General features: G+C 40.8%; 1 pseudogene; it reads right to left on the reverse strand.

The window, feature by feature from the left end:
• Positions 1-10,703: 10,703 nt before the first annotated feature.
• LOC110292367 (uncharacterized) lies at positions 10,704-12,831 on the reverse strand (annotated as a pseudogene).
• Between the last annotated feature and the right edge of the window lie 436 nt (positions 12,832-13,267).

Here is a 13,267-nt window from a genome sequence, read left to right on the forward strand (position 1 = left end):
AGACATCAGTAACAATTAAAAGAGCATTATGTAGAGGCTATAACGATGTCATATTAGGAAATATAAACTTATGTACATTCAAAATTTTTATCAACCTATCTTGTGGGTAATGATTATCTGTAGTACCTTTAAATCCCAATTGAGCAAGCAAGCAGTCTGTACTATTCTGCTTTAACCAAGTATTTTGGTCTACATGAAAAGGCTGAATAATGATGTCTGGTTCTTTGCCAAAATAAATCAGTTCCTGTTTCCTTCCAAGTATAATCATATGGGCTACTGCATCATAATATAACAGGATATTACATTTAGGAGATATCCTTGAATGTAAACACATAAGAGGAGCTTTTTCCACAATAATCCTGTAGGTGTATGAGGCATATTAAAAATCAGCAAATGTAAAGGCAAAGAATAATCTATATAAGTAATAAATTGTTTTTCAATAGCTCTTTCTACTTGTTGTAAGGCCAACAATCCTTCCAAGGTTAAAGATCAAGGGGAGGTAGGATCAGCACTCCCTTTAAGAATATCAAAGAAGGGTTTCAATTCTCCTGTAGTAAGCTTTAAATAGGGGTAAATCCAATTGATATCACCTACAGTTTTTGAAAATCATTTAAAGTTTTTAAACTGTCTCTATGGATAATTATTTTCTGGCAATTAAATGACTTGATCTGTAAGTTTAAAGCCTAAATAATTGCAAGGATCCTGAGTTTGTACTTTTTTGGGAGCCATTTGTAGTCCTTTATCAGCTGACGCCTGTTGTAAATCTCTATAATATAAAAACAAGTATTGATGATCTTTTCCTGCTAACAGGATATTATCCATGTAATGTATAATGTATATCATTGGTCATTGCTGTCTTATAGACTGAATGGCTTGTGCCACAAATTTTTGACATACTGTAGTATGTAGTTGGTCATGTCCTGAGGAAGAACTATCAAGTGGTATCTTTTCATAGTTTCTTTAAAATTAATAGAAGGAACACTGAAAGCAAATCTTTCACAAACCTGGGAGTGCAAAGGAATAGTAAAGAAACAATCTTTCAAATTTACTACTATTTTATAATATCCTTTAAGAATGACTATGGGAGATGGAAGCCCAGGATGTAAAGCTCCCATAGGTACCATGGTTTCATTAACCTTTCTTAGATCTTGTAGCAATCTCCATTTACCAGATTTTTTCTTGATAGCAAATATTGGAGTATTTCATGGTGACTAAGATTCTATTTTATGCCCTGTCTCTAGTTGCTCCTGCACAATTGAGGAGGCCGCTCCTATTTTTTCTTTGGATAAAGGCCACTGATCAACCCACATTGGAACATTATTATGCCATTGAATTTTATCAGCATGGAATGCAGGCAAGATAGTGGCCATTACAGAAAATACCCCAAGCCTCTAGTGTTAGAGTGAAGCTTAGGCCTTTCAAATGTCTTAATGCCTTGTTCTTCCTTTTCTAGCCTTTGACCAGGCAAAAATCATTGTCTTAGCATTTGTTTGGTCACTGCTTCATTAGGATTGCATGTCATAAGACCCATCTGTGACAAAGTATCTCTTCCCCAGAGGGTAACAGGCAAATGAGGCATGACATTAGAGTTGAATTTGTCCTAAATTGCCCTCCTCATCTCTCCAGGTTAGAAGTTTAGAACTTTGTTTTGGCTTTTTGGTGTAACCAATCCCTTGAGTGAGAGTATCAGATAAAGGCCAAGTTGAAGGCCAATCTTATCCTCTAAAAATTGTTACATCAGCCCCAGTATATATTAATCCTTCAAAACTTTTTCCTTCAATTATTAATTTAAGGTTAGGTCTCTTGCTAGTAATAGATTGAAACCAGTACACATCAGAGGAACCAGAGCCAACTTGTCCTCTCGTATTCTTAACAAATTAGGAAGGTAGCAAATGCAAGGGAACTAAAACAAGTTGAGCAACTCTTTTGTTAGCAGTTACAGTTATAATGCCATGGGGGGAAGCATCCATAATTCTAATTTCTCCTGAATAATCATTATCTATAACACCTGATAGATCTGTAGTCCTTTTACAATGCTGCTTTAGCCTAGAAGTAACCCCCACGTCCCCAGAGGCAAGGGCCCAAAAACTCCTGTAGGCAGCATCTGAATCCCCATTTCTGGGGTTAGTCCTTCATAGGTGGTAGTACTAAGATCCAATTCTGCACTTCTTGAGGATACTTTGATAAGTTCAGAAATGGATTTCCCTGGCTTGTCAACAGCTTCATGACCTGAAAAGCTGCTTGCTGTGAATGTCTGGGGGGCCTACGGGTAACTCCTCTGCTCATTTCCTGACTATGGATGGCCTTGATTATCTATTTTAGATCTACATTCCCTGGTCCAATGATTACCCTTTCTGCACCCAGGACAAATTCCTGGGGCATGACCTGATTGTCTAATCCTGTCTCTGTTCCTGGGACTATAATTTCTAAAGTGACTCAAACCTCCACATTTAAAACATCCTTTATTCCCTCATCTCTGTGAAAGCATTGCTTGTGCAGTGGTCCCTTGTAAGGCAGCAGCCATAGCCAGACCATGATTGTATGAGGGTCCAATTTCTACACAAAGATGAATGTATCCAGATAAGTCTGTCTTTGCTTTGAATGGTCAGATGGCAGCAGAACAGGCTGCATTAGAATTCTCATAAGCCAGTTCTATAACAAAAGGAACTCCTGCCTGAAGATCTCCAAAAATTCTACCAGTTGCTTTTAGCACTCTATCCACAATTCCTGAAATGGTTCATTGGGACCTTGTTTGATACCAGATAAATTCCCATTTAGTTGGTAATTGATTCCAAGCACAGCGAGCAGCCATTGTAATCTGTGCATACACTCCTACAAGTAGTCTAATATGATTAGTATTACCTTCATATTGACCCTCTCCTAGAAGTATGTTAATATCCCAATGTGTGTTACTTGCCTGAGCATTCATCATGGGGGCTCTCTTATTTGCTTCATATCATTCAGAATTCCAGAGTAAGTAATCTCCTCCTGACAAAGTAGCCTTACATATAGTTTTTCAATCTTGGGGGATTAAATTTGTTTCCATCACAGTATCCAACAAAGCTTGTGTAAAAGGGAGCTGTAGGTCCATTCTGTGCCACAGCTGTTTTTAATTCTTTTATCACTTTGAACTCCAACATCTGATGTTGTCTGACTCTATTGTCCTGCTGGTCAATTACCTCAGATACAGGGAAAGCTAACACATCAGATGTATCCGGCCCTTCCCTTTGAGCTTGATTCATAGCTCTTTCTAGCAGCAATTGGCATATCTCAGAATCATTGCTCTTTCCTGCACTTGATACACTCTTTATCTCCTGTAGCTCACTAGTCAATTTCTGCAGCTTAATTTCCAGCTCTAACTTATATACTTGCATGTCTATCTAGGCAGCATCTCCTGCAGGAAAGGCCATAGGCAGAGCAGAAGGTGCATAAGGAAGCCAATCAACACAATACTATTTGGCAGCCACTTCTTCTAAATCAGCTTCCTCTTATGGATCTAATTCATCATCAGCATCTCCAATTTCTTTTATCTGAGATCTAAAAGGTGTACAAGATCAACTGCTCTGATTTAGAGTTGAGAGAGCATTTTTTTGTGGAAGCCTCTCTGAAGAGCGTTCTTCCTGAAGTTCTTCAAGCTGTTCCTGGGCAATAGCTAATGCCCTCGAGGTCTCTTTATCTCTTTTTTATTATTATTATCAATAGCATATTTAAAAGTGTCCAGAGGCAGAAGGTGATAGGATCTGCCTGGGTGGTTATCAGAACTTCTCCAACTTTTTCCCAGGTTTCCTTATCCAAAGTTCTTTCTTCTGGAAACCATGCACAGCATGAATCTATCTAAACTAAAAAGTTTTCTAACATCTGTTTGGAAAACCCTGCTCCTCTTACCGGAAGCAGCTCTTTGAGGCTGCAAACAAATGCCTGTTTATAATTCCCCTGTCCCATTGTGCTGCCATCCCAAGGTGAAGTCAGCATCAGATCACCACCTCTTCAACCTAGCCTGTATCCCCTTAATTCACCTCCTGCAACAACAGCCTCCAAAAGATAAACTTTATAACTAGTGCTAGCATTAATGCTGTTCATTGCTTACTGAGCAAGATAATGTTACTTTTCTTCTGTTTCCTGTGGAGCTCCATCCAAGACAGTGCTTCTCAGTGGGTCTCCCCTTTTCATGCCCCTCATTTGGGTGGCACCTGTAGCTGTCCAGTGGCTATGGACAAACTGGGTTTACCTGAAAGAGGGGCTGGAAATGAAAAAGAGACTGGGAGGGTGGGGCTGGGGGGATGAAGAGAAGAATGAAGTCAAGATAAGGTTCTGATTGAGACTCCAAGTTTAAAATTCAGCACTGCATTTATATAGGGCAAGCCTACAGACCTCATCCTTTGTTTCAGCTGGATTATGTTGCAAAGCAAGGTCATCAGGCAGTCTATTCCTCTAAGTTCCTGTGGAATTTGCATGTGCAACCAAGGCAGGTGAATCCACCAGGTTCAATAAGACTCCGATGTGGCAAGCACTCAAGGTCAGTTAAGCCTCCTCAAGGCTGGGAAGGTCACACAGTCCAATGGTGGGCTGTGAATATCTGCATCTCTCTTAGCCAGATGCTAGCAGAGAATAGCCACTTAGAACAGCCACACAAGGCTCCTGTGTGGAAGCAGATCTTGGCATCTGCAATAGTGTTGGGTTTGGTGTCTGAAGATAGAATGGATCACAAGGTGGGGAAGTCTCTGTATGTTCTTTCCTTCAACCTCTGCTCCATTTTTATCCTTGCATTTCCTTTAGACAAGGACAATTCTGGGTTAAATATTGTTAGATGGGTGGGTGGCTGGATCCCTCCATTTAGGACCATGTTTATCTACTGGAGGTAGTCTCTTCAGGTTCTATCTCCCTACTGTTGGTTCTTTCTGCTCTTGTCATCCCCATTGTGTCCTGGGAGCCTCTCATATCCCTGGTGTCTAGGACTTTCTAGTGGTTCCCCAAGATCCCCACCCTACCCCACCCCACTCCTACTGCTACTTATTTCTACTCATTCTCCTGGCCCTCTGGACTTCTCTCCTGTCTCTTCCCATGCCTGGTCTCTTTCCCTCCCTCCCATCTCTAACCCAGTTTTCTCCCTCTCTTTGCCTCCCTTGATTGTTTTGTTTTGTTTTGTTTTGTTTCCCCTTCTAAAGTGATTTTAAAGCATCCACTGTAGGGGTTGGTTCTGGCGCTAAGGTCCTATTCCCCCAAATGGTTCTTGATTGGTCAATAAAGATTCCAGGTGCCAATTTCTGAAAGAGGCAGGACTTCTGCTTCCCTGAAGGCAGGCTAAGAGATGCAAGAACAGGAAGGAGGATTTGACCATGATTCAGAGGAAGAAAAGATGACCAGCCATGTGAGATCTTGGACAGAGCAAACATAGGCTGCTTCCCCAGGCAGAATATTAGAAACACAACTAAGCTGAAGGCAGTTTTGGGTTGTTGAACAAGGAGTTAGTAAACAGGACAGTAAGCTAAGGACAGATTAAGAGGTACTGAACTAGGAATATTGGGAAGGGCATGCTAGCTGTGGAAGAATAGAGGTGTCCAGCAATTGAGCCAATAGGTTATGTTAAAATTGAACTAAATGTGTGTGTCTGTGTTTTTCATCCACAGATCCTTATTCTCGGGGTGAGGACTGGTAGCCCAGTCCTCACAGAGTTAAAAGCAGGGGAGTAGGAACTTTATGTTAAAATCCACACTTTGGTCTTCCTTCTTGTTAAGCTTCATATGGTCTCTGATTTGTATCATGGGTATTCTGAGACTTGGGGCTAATATCCACTTATCACTAAGTATATACTCTGTATGTCATTTTGGGTCTGGGTTATCTCAATCAGGGTAATATTTTCTAGTTCCATCCTTTTGCCTATAAAGTTTGTGAAGTTATCATTTTCAGTGACTGAGTGGTATTTCATTGTTTCAATGTCCCTCAATTTTGACAGAAAATGGATATTTTCTGTACCCAGTCTTCCATTGAGGAACATCTGGATTGTTCCCAGGTTCTGATTATTGTAAATAAGACTGCTATGAACAGAGTGAAGCACATGCCCTTGTTATATGTTGAAGCATCTTTTGGGTATATGCCCAGGAATGTAACTGAGTCTCCAGGTAGAACTATTTTCAACTTTTTGAGGAGTTGCCAGATTGATTTCCAAACTGGTTGTACCAGCTTGCAATTAGATCAGCAGTGGAGGAATGGTCCTCTTTCTCCACATCCTCCACAGCATCTGCTGTCACCTGAGTTTTTGATCTTAGCCACTCTGGTTTGTATGAGGTAGACTCTCAGGGTCATTTGGATTTACATTTCCCTGATGACTAAGAATGTTGAACATTTCTTTAAGTGCTTCTCAGCTATTCCTCAGTTGAGAATTCATTGTTTAGCTCCTTACCCCAGTATTTAATTGGGTTATTTGGTCTTCTGGAGTCTAATTTCTTGAGTTCTTTGTATATTTTGGATATTAGCTCTCTATCAAATGAAGGGTTGGTAAAGAAATTTTCCCAATATGTAGGTTGCTGGTATGTCCTTATTGACAGTATCCTTTGCCTTACAAAAGTTTTTCAGTTTCATGAGGTCCCAATTTGTCAATCTTAGAGCCTGAGTCATTGGTGTTCTGGTCACAAAAATTTCCCCATGCTGATATGTTCAAGGCTCTGTCCCACTCTTTCTTCTATTAGATTCAGTGTATCTCATTTTATGTGGAAGTCCTTGATCCACTTGGACTTGAGCTTTGCACAAGGAGATAAAAATGGATCAATTTGCATTCTTCTACATGCAGACCTCCAGTTAAACCAGCACTATTAGTTGAAAATTCCATCTTTTTTTCCACTGTATGGTTTTGGATTCTTTGCCAATGATCAAGTGATCATAGGTTTGTGGGTTTATTTCTGGGCCATCAATTATATTCTCTTAATCTACCTTTCTGTCTCTGTACAAATACCATGCCTACTTTAATCACTATTGCTCTACAGTACAGCTTGAAGTCAGGGATGGTGATTCCCCCAAAAGTTCTTTCATTGTTGAGAATTGTTTTTGCTATCCAAATCTTCTGTTATTCCAGATGGAATTGAGTATTGCTCTATCTCTGTAAAGAATTGAGTTGGAATTTAGATGGGGATTGCATTGATTGTAGATTGCTTTTGGTAAGATGATCATTTTTAATATGTTAATTGGACTGGTCCATGAGCATGGGAGATTGCTCCACCTTGTGAGGTCTTCTTTGATTTCTTTATTCAGAGACTTGAAGTTCTTGTCATACAGATCTTTAACTTTTTTGGTTAGAGTTATGCCAAGATACTTTACATTATTTGTGACTATTGTGAAAGGTGTTGTTTCCTTGATTTCTTTCTCAGCTTGTTTATCCTTTGCGTAGAGAAAAGCTACTGATTTGTTTCATTTAATTTTATATCCAGCCACTTTGATGAAATTATCAGGTGTAGAAGTTCTCTGGTAGAATTTTGGGGGTTGCTTATGTATATTATCATGTCCTCTCCAAATAGTGACACCTTGACTTCTTCCTTTCCAATTTTTATCCCTTTGATCTCCTTTTGTTGTCCAATTGCTCTAGGTAGAACTCTGTGTAATAAACTGAATAAATAGGGAGAGAGTTGGCAGTCTTGTCTTGTCCTTGATTTTAATGGGATTGTTTCAAGTTTCTCTTCATTTAATTGGATGTTAGCTGTTAGTTTGCTATGTGTTGCTTTTATTATGTTTAGGTATGTGCCTTGAATTCCTGATCTTTCCAAGACTTTTAACATGAAGGGGTGTTATATTTTGTTGAAGGCTTTTTTAGCATCTAATGAAATGATCATGTATGTGATTTTTTTCCTTTAGGTTTGTTTATATATTGAGTTATGTTGATGAATTTCCTTATATTGAACCATCCCTGCATCCCTGGGATGAAGCCTACTTGATTATGGTAAATGATCATTTTGATGTGTTCTTGGATTTGGCTTGGGAGAATTTTATTTAGTATTTTTGGATCAATATTCATAAGCAAAATTGGTCTGAATTTCTCTTTCTTTGTAGGGTCTGTAGGGTCTTTGTGGCTCAAGTGTCAGCATACTGTGGCTTCATATAAGGAATTAGGTACTATTCTTTCTATTTCTACTTAGTGCAATAGTTTTAGAAGTATTGGTATTAGGTCTTCTTTGAAAGTCTGACAGAATTCTGCACTATAACCATCTGGTCCTGGGCTTTTTTTTTTTTTTTTAAACTTATAATGGCTGCTTCTATTTCCTTAGGGGTCATGGGATTATTCAGACATTTTATCTAGTCCTGATTTAACTTTGAATTTGGTATCTGTGTAGAAAATCATCCATTTCATTTAGATTTTTCAGTTTTGTTGAGTATAGGATTTTGTAGTAAGATCTGATTTTTTTTTAATTTCCTCAGTTTCTGTTGTTATGTCTCCCTTTTTATTTCTGATTTTGTTAATTTGGATACTATCTCTGCACCTTGTAGTTAGTTTCGCTAAGGGTTAATTTATCTTCTTGATTTCTCAACGAACCAGCTTTTAGTTTTGTTTATTCTTTGTATAGTTCTCTTTGTTTCTAATTGGTTGATTTCAGCTCTGAGTTTGATTGTTTCTTGCTGTCTACTCCACGTGGGTGTTTGTTTCCTTTTGTTTTAGAGCTTTCAGATGTGCTGTTAAGTTGCTAGTGTAGGATATCTCCAATTCCTTTATGAATTTTCCTCTTTTAAAGGTTTATTTATTTATTTTTTGTATATGAGTACACTGTAGCTGTCTTCAAACACACCAGAAGAGGGCATTGGATCCCATTAGAAATGGTTGTGAGCCACCATGTGGTTGCTGGAAATTGAAATCAGGACCTTTGGAAGAACACCCAGTGTTCTTGACTGCTGAGTCATCTCTGCAACCCTGAATTTTCCTCTTAACACTGCTTTCATTGTGTCCCATAAGTTTGGGTATGCTAGGCCTTTATTTTTGTTAAACTCTAGAAAGTCTTGAACCTTTTCTTTTCTTTTTTTTTCTTTTTTTTTTTACTTCTTCCCTGACCAAGTTATCATTGAGGAGAGGGTTATTGGTGTTCCATGAGTTAGTGGGCTTTCTGTTGTTTTTGTTGTTCAAAGAACAACCTTAGTCTATAGTGATATCTGATATCACCTGGGATTATTTCAATCTTCTTGTATCTGTTGCACCTTTATTGTGTCCGATTATATGGTCAGTTTTGGGAAAGGAACCATGAGGTGTTGAAAAGAAGGTTTTGTTTTGGGGTGAAATGTCCTGTAGATATCCATTAAGTCCGTTTGCTTCATAACTTCTGTTAGTGTCACTGAGTCTACGTTTTGTTTCTGTTTCCATGATCTGTTCATTTGTGAGAGTGGGTGTTAAAGCCCCCCAGTATTATTGTGTAAGGATCAATGTGTGTTTTGAGTTTTAGTAATGTTTCCTTTACAAATGTGGGTGCCCTTGCATTTGGGGCATAGATGTTCAGAATTAAAATTTCATCTTGCTGGATATTTCCTTTGATGAGTCTGAAGTGTCCTTCCCCATCTCTTTTGGTAATTTTTGGTTGATACTTTATTGGATATTAGGTTGGCTACTCCTTGTCTCTTGGGATCACTTGCTTGGAATATTTTTTCCTGCCTTTTACTCTGAGATAGTATCTGCCATCGTCACTAATGTATGTTTCCTGTATGCAATAAAATGCTGGGCACTGTTTACATATCCAGTCAGTTAGCCTATGTCTTTTTATTGGGGAATTGAGATTATTGATGCTAAGAGCTATTAAAGATCAATGATTGTTGGTTCCTGTTACTTTTTTTCTTTTTGAGGGCAATGAACCAGCCATTTAATAGAAACTCATGAAGGCAGAAGTTCAGAGCTGCCCACCTTGCCACTCCACTAAATACAGATCTGCATTGGCCAGGGGCCATCTATTCAGCCAGGGAGACCAGATCCAGCTGGAAGGTGCTTCAAAAGGGAAGGGCATGGTTAAAAGAATATGGGCACAGGGTCCCCAAAGCAAAATCTTTACAAAAGGGGGTTCTCCTCTCCCCTAAACCAAAGTGTCACATAAGTTCAAAATAAAATATAAAGTAAAAATACTGCATTGGAAAAGTTTGCTATGAGCCAGGCGTAGTGGCGCATGCCTTTAATCCCAACAGTTAGGAGGCAGAGGCAGGTGAATTTCTGAGTTTGAGGCCAGCCTGGTCTACAGAGTGAATTCTAGGATAGCCAGGGCTACACAGAGAAACCCTGTCTCAGAAAAACAACAACAACAGCAACAACAAAACAAAGCAAAAAACAAAAAAAAAAGAAAGAAAGAAAAGTTTGCTATGTTAAGCCTTTACAATAGGGAGACTGGCCCTAAAGTGTCAAACATCCAGTAAAAGGCCATGGAAGTGCAGCCTATACCTAAAATACTATGTATATAGCCTATATGTAGTGCTTTGGGGCCCATGTGGAGGCAGAGGGGTGGGGACCCTGATGTGGCCACACATCTTAGCACGGCCTTAAGCTCCAACTCAAGGGGATTAATTCCAGGGCCATAAGCACCCTAGATTCACAACCAATAGCCACCTGTTGCTCACTTTCCATCTGGACGATGTGGCTAGCAACATGCACACTTCTCTTTGGGGCCACTGAGCTTGGCGTTAAGTGCTATAGGGTGAGAATGTGGGGGAGCTGCTCTCCAAGCTGCTTCCTAGTCACCCGGGTTACAGGCAATTCATTTTCCCACCTTCAATCCTGGGGTGTAAGTGTCCTTTTGACGCACTGGCTGCTCTTCCCCACAGGCCTGGTCGGAGCAGAGTAAGGGGGTGGTGGGGGCTGCTCCTCATTCAGCCCATAGTTGGGGTGGCCAGGACTGCACTTGGCTTCTTTGATGTAGAGTTCTAGGAGTACCTTGGTGGGCTGTCTGTCTACTTGCTCCCGGGGTACACCATGGCTGAGCAGCCAGCCTAAGAGGTCCTTACGAGTTGGATCGGGCCACAACATGAGCTTGGTGCGGCCTAGATGGCTCTGGTGCCAGAGTAGGCCCACATCAGCAATAGTCTGAAAGTCCATCACAGTCTCCAATACTGTTATGCCACTTACCAGCAGGCTGACCAGCGAAAGGCGCAGTTCAGAGGGTGCTGCTGTGAGCAGGCTTTGCTGCAGGCATTGAGGGAAGGACACATCTTCTGGGGCCAGGTCCACAGGCCCTTCTGGTCAAGGTAGATCCATTCGATCATGCCCAGCTCACGCACCAGCTGGATGCCTTCGTCCATGGTCGTCCAGGGCCTGAAGGGTAGGTAACTCAATGGCCTCAAAATGCAGGGATTCCCAGTGCCAGGCCTGCAGCAGCCAGTTCAGTAGAGTTTGGCAGCCAGCCGCCACCCCCACCCCCATCCCCATCATGGGTGAGGTCACCCAGCAGCCCCAGCTCCCCGGAATTCAGGGACAGGGCAGGGCCTCTCTAGTCATACACCCGCAGGATCCAGGTGACCATGAGCTCATTGGGGTACTGCCAACAGCTCCATGTATCTGGGTGGGCACCAGCACTCTCCCTGCCATGGCCCTTACAGTCTCAAGGTAAGACTAGCAAGAGGGCTGGAAGCAATGCTGTCGCAGAGGCTGAAGGGAAGTAGGGTGTTTGCAGAAACCACCTGGATGGAAGCCTGGTTGTCTGAAGGAACTGCCTCTGTCACAGTAAAACGATGATGGATGGCTATGTGGCTTCATGATACACCAGGACAGATTTCACCTCACACGCAATCGCTACGGGCACAAGCCACAGCTGCGTGTCCCAATTTATAGTACATGCTGCCTGTCAGTCCTACCCATCAACGGATCCTGTTTCTTTTGTTGTTAGTAGTGGAATTATTTTTGTGTGGTTCTTTTCTGTTTTTGTGTGTGTGTGTGTGTGTGTGTGTGTGTGTGTGTGAGATGATTAATTTATTGGTTTTTCTTGAGTGTAGTTTCCTTGTGTTGGAGTTTTCCTCCTATTATCCTCCGTAGGGCTGGATAAGTGAAAAGATATTGTTTAAATTTGGTTTTGTTCTGGAATATCTTGTTTTCTCCATCTATGGTGATTGAGAGTTTTGCTGGGTAGAGTAGCCTGGGCTGGAATTTGTGTTCTCTTAAGGCTCTCTTAGAGTCTAAAATCTTCTGGCTTTCAGAGTCTCTGTTGAAAAGACGTGTAATTCTGATAGGTCTTACTTTATGTTTATTTGACATTTTTCCCTTACCACTTTTAATATTCTTTCTTTGTTCTGTGTATTTAGTGTTTGATTATTATGTGGCGAGAGAAATTTTTTTTCTGGTTGAATCTATTTGGTGTTTTGTAGGTTCTTATACCTTTACAGTTATCTATTTCTTTAGGTTAGAGAAGTTTACTTTTATGATTTTGTTGAAGATGTTTACTGGCCCTTTTCATGGGGAATCTTCTCTCTCTTCTATTCCAGTTATCCGTAGGTTTGGCCATTTCATTATGTCCTAAATTTCCTGGATCTTTGGGGTTAGAAGCATTTTGCACTTTGTATTTTCATTGACTGCTGTGTCAATATCTTCTACACTTGAGATTCTCTTTTCTATCTCTTGCATTCTGTTGGTAATGATTACATCTATAACTCCTGATCTCTTTTCTAGGTTTTCTATCTCAACGGTTGCCTCCCTTTATGATTTCTTTATTGTTTACATTTTCATTTTTAAATCCTGGATGGTTTTGTTCAATTCATTCACCTGTTTGATGTGTTTTCCTCTATTTGCTTGAGAGATTTGTATGTGTCCTCTTTAGGGGCTTCTGCATGTTTACCTGTGTTCTCCTGTATTTCTTTAAGGGAATTATTTCTGTCATCCTTAAGGTCCTCTATCATCTTTATGAGATGAGATTTTAGGTAATAATCTTGCTTTTCAGATGCATTAGGGTATCCAGGGCTGGCTGTGGTGGGAGATCTAGGTTCTGATGGTGCCAAGTGTCATTCATTTCTGCTGTTTATGTTCTTGCACCTGCCCCTTGACATCTTGTTATCTCAGATGTTAACTGGCTTTGCTGTCTCTGACTGGATCTTGTCCCTCCTGTGAGCCTGTAAGCCTGGTTGTGACAGACCTTCTGGGAGTTAAGCTGTCTCTGGGTTTGGAAAGGGGTCTGGAGCTCTGGCTGTGCCCCAGGCTGAGTTGTTGGCTGGAAGGAAGTTGTGTCTCCAGCAGAGCAAGACAGAGAGGACCTGCCTCAGCTTGGCCCTGTGAGGGTCCCAGTTAGGCCAGATATTGGGGCAGAGTGTGTCTCACCTGTGAGCCTGGTTGTGGCTG

The sequence above is a fragment of the Mus caroli genome, unplaced genomic scaffold, assembly GCF_978045245.1.
Source record: "Mus caroli unplaced genomic scaffold, Mus_caroli_1 scaffold_6, whole genome shotgun sequence".
NCBI classification, from domain to species: Eukaryota; Metazoa; Chordata; class Mammalia; order Rodentia; family Muridae; genus Mus; species Mus caroli.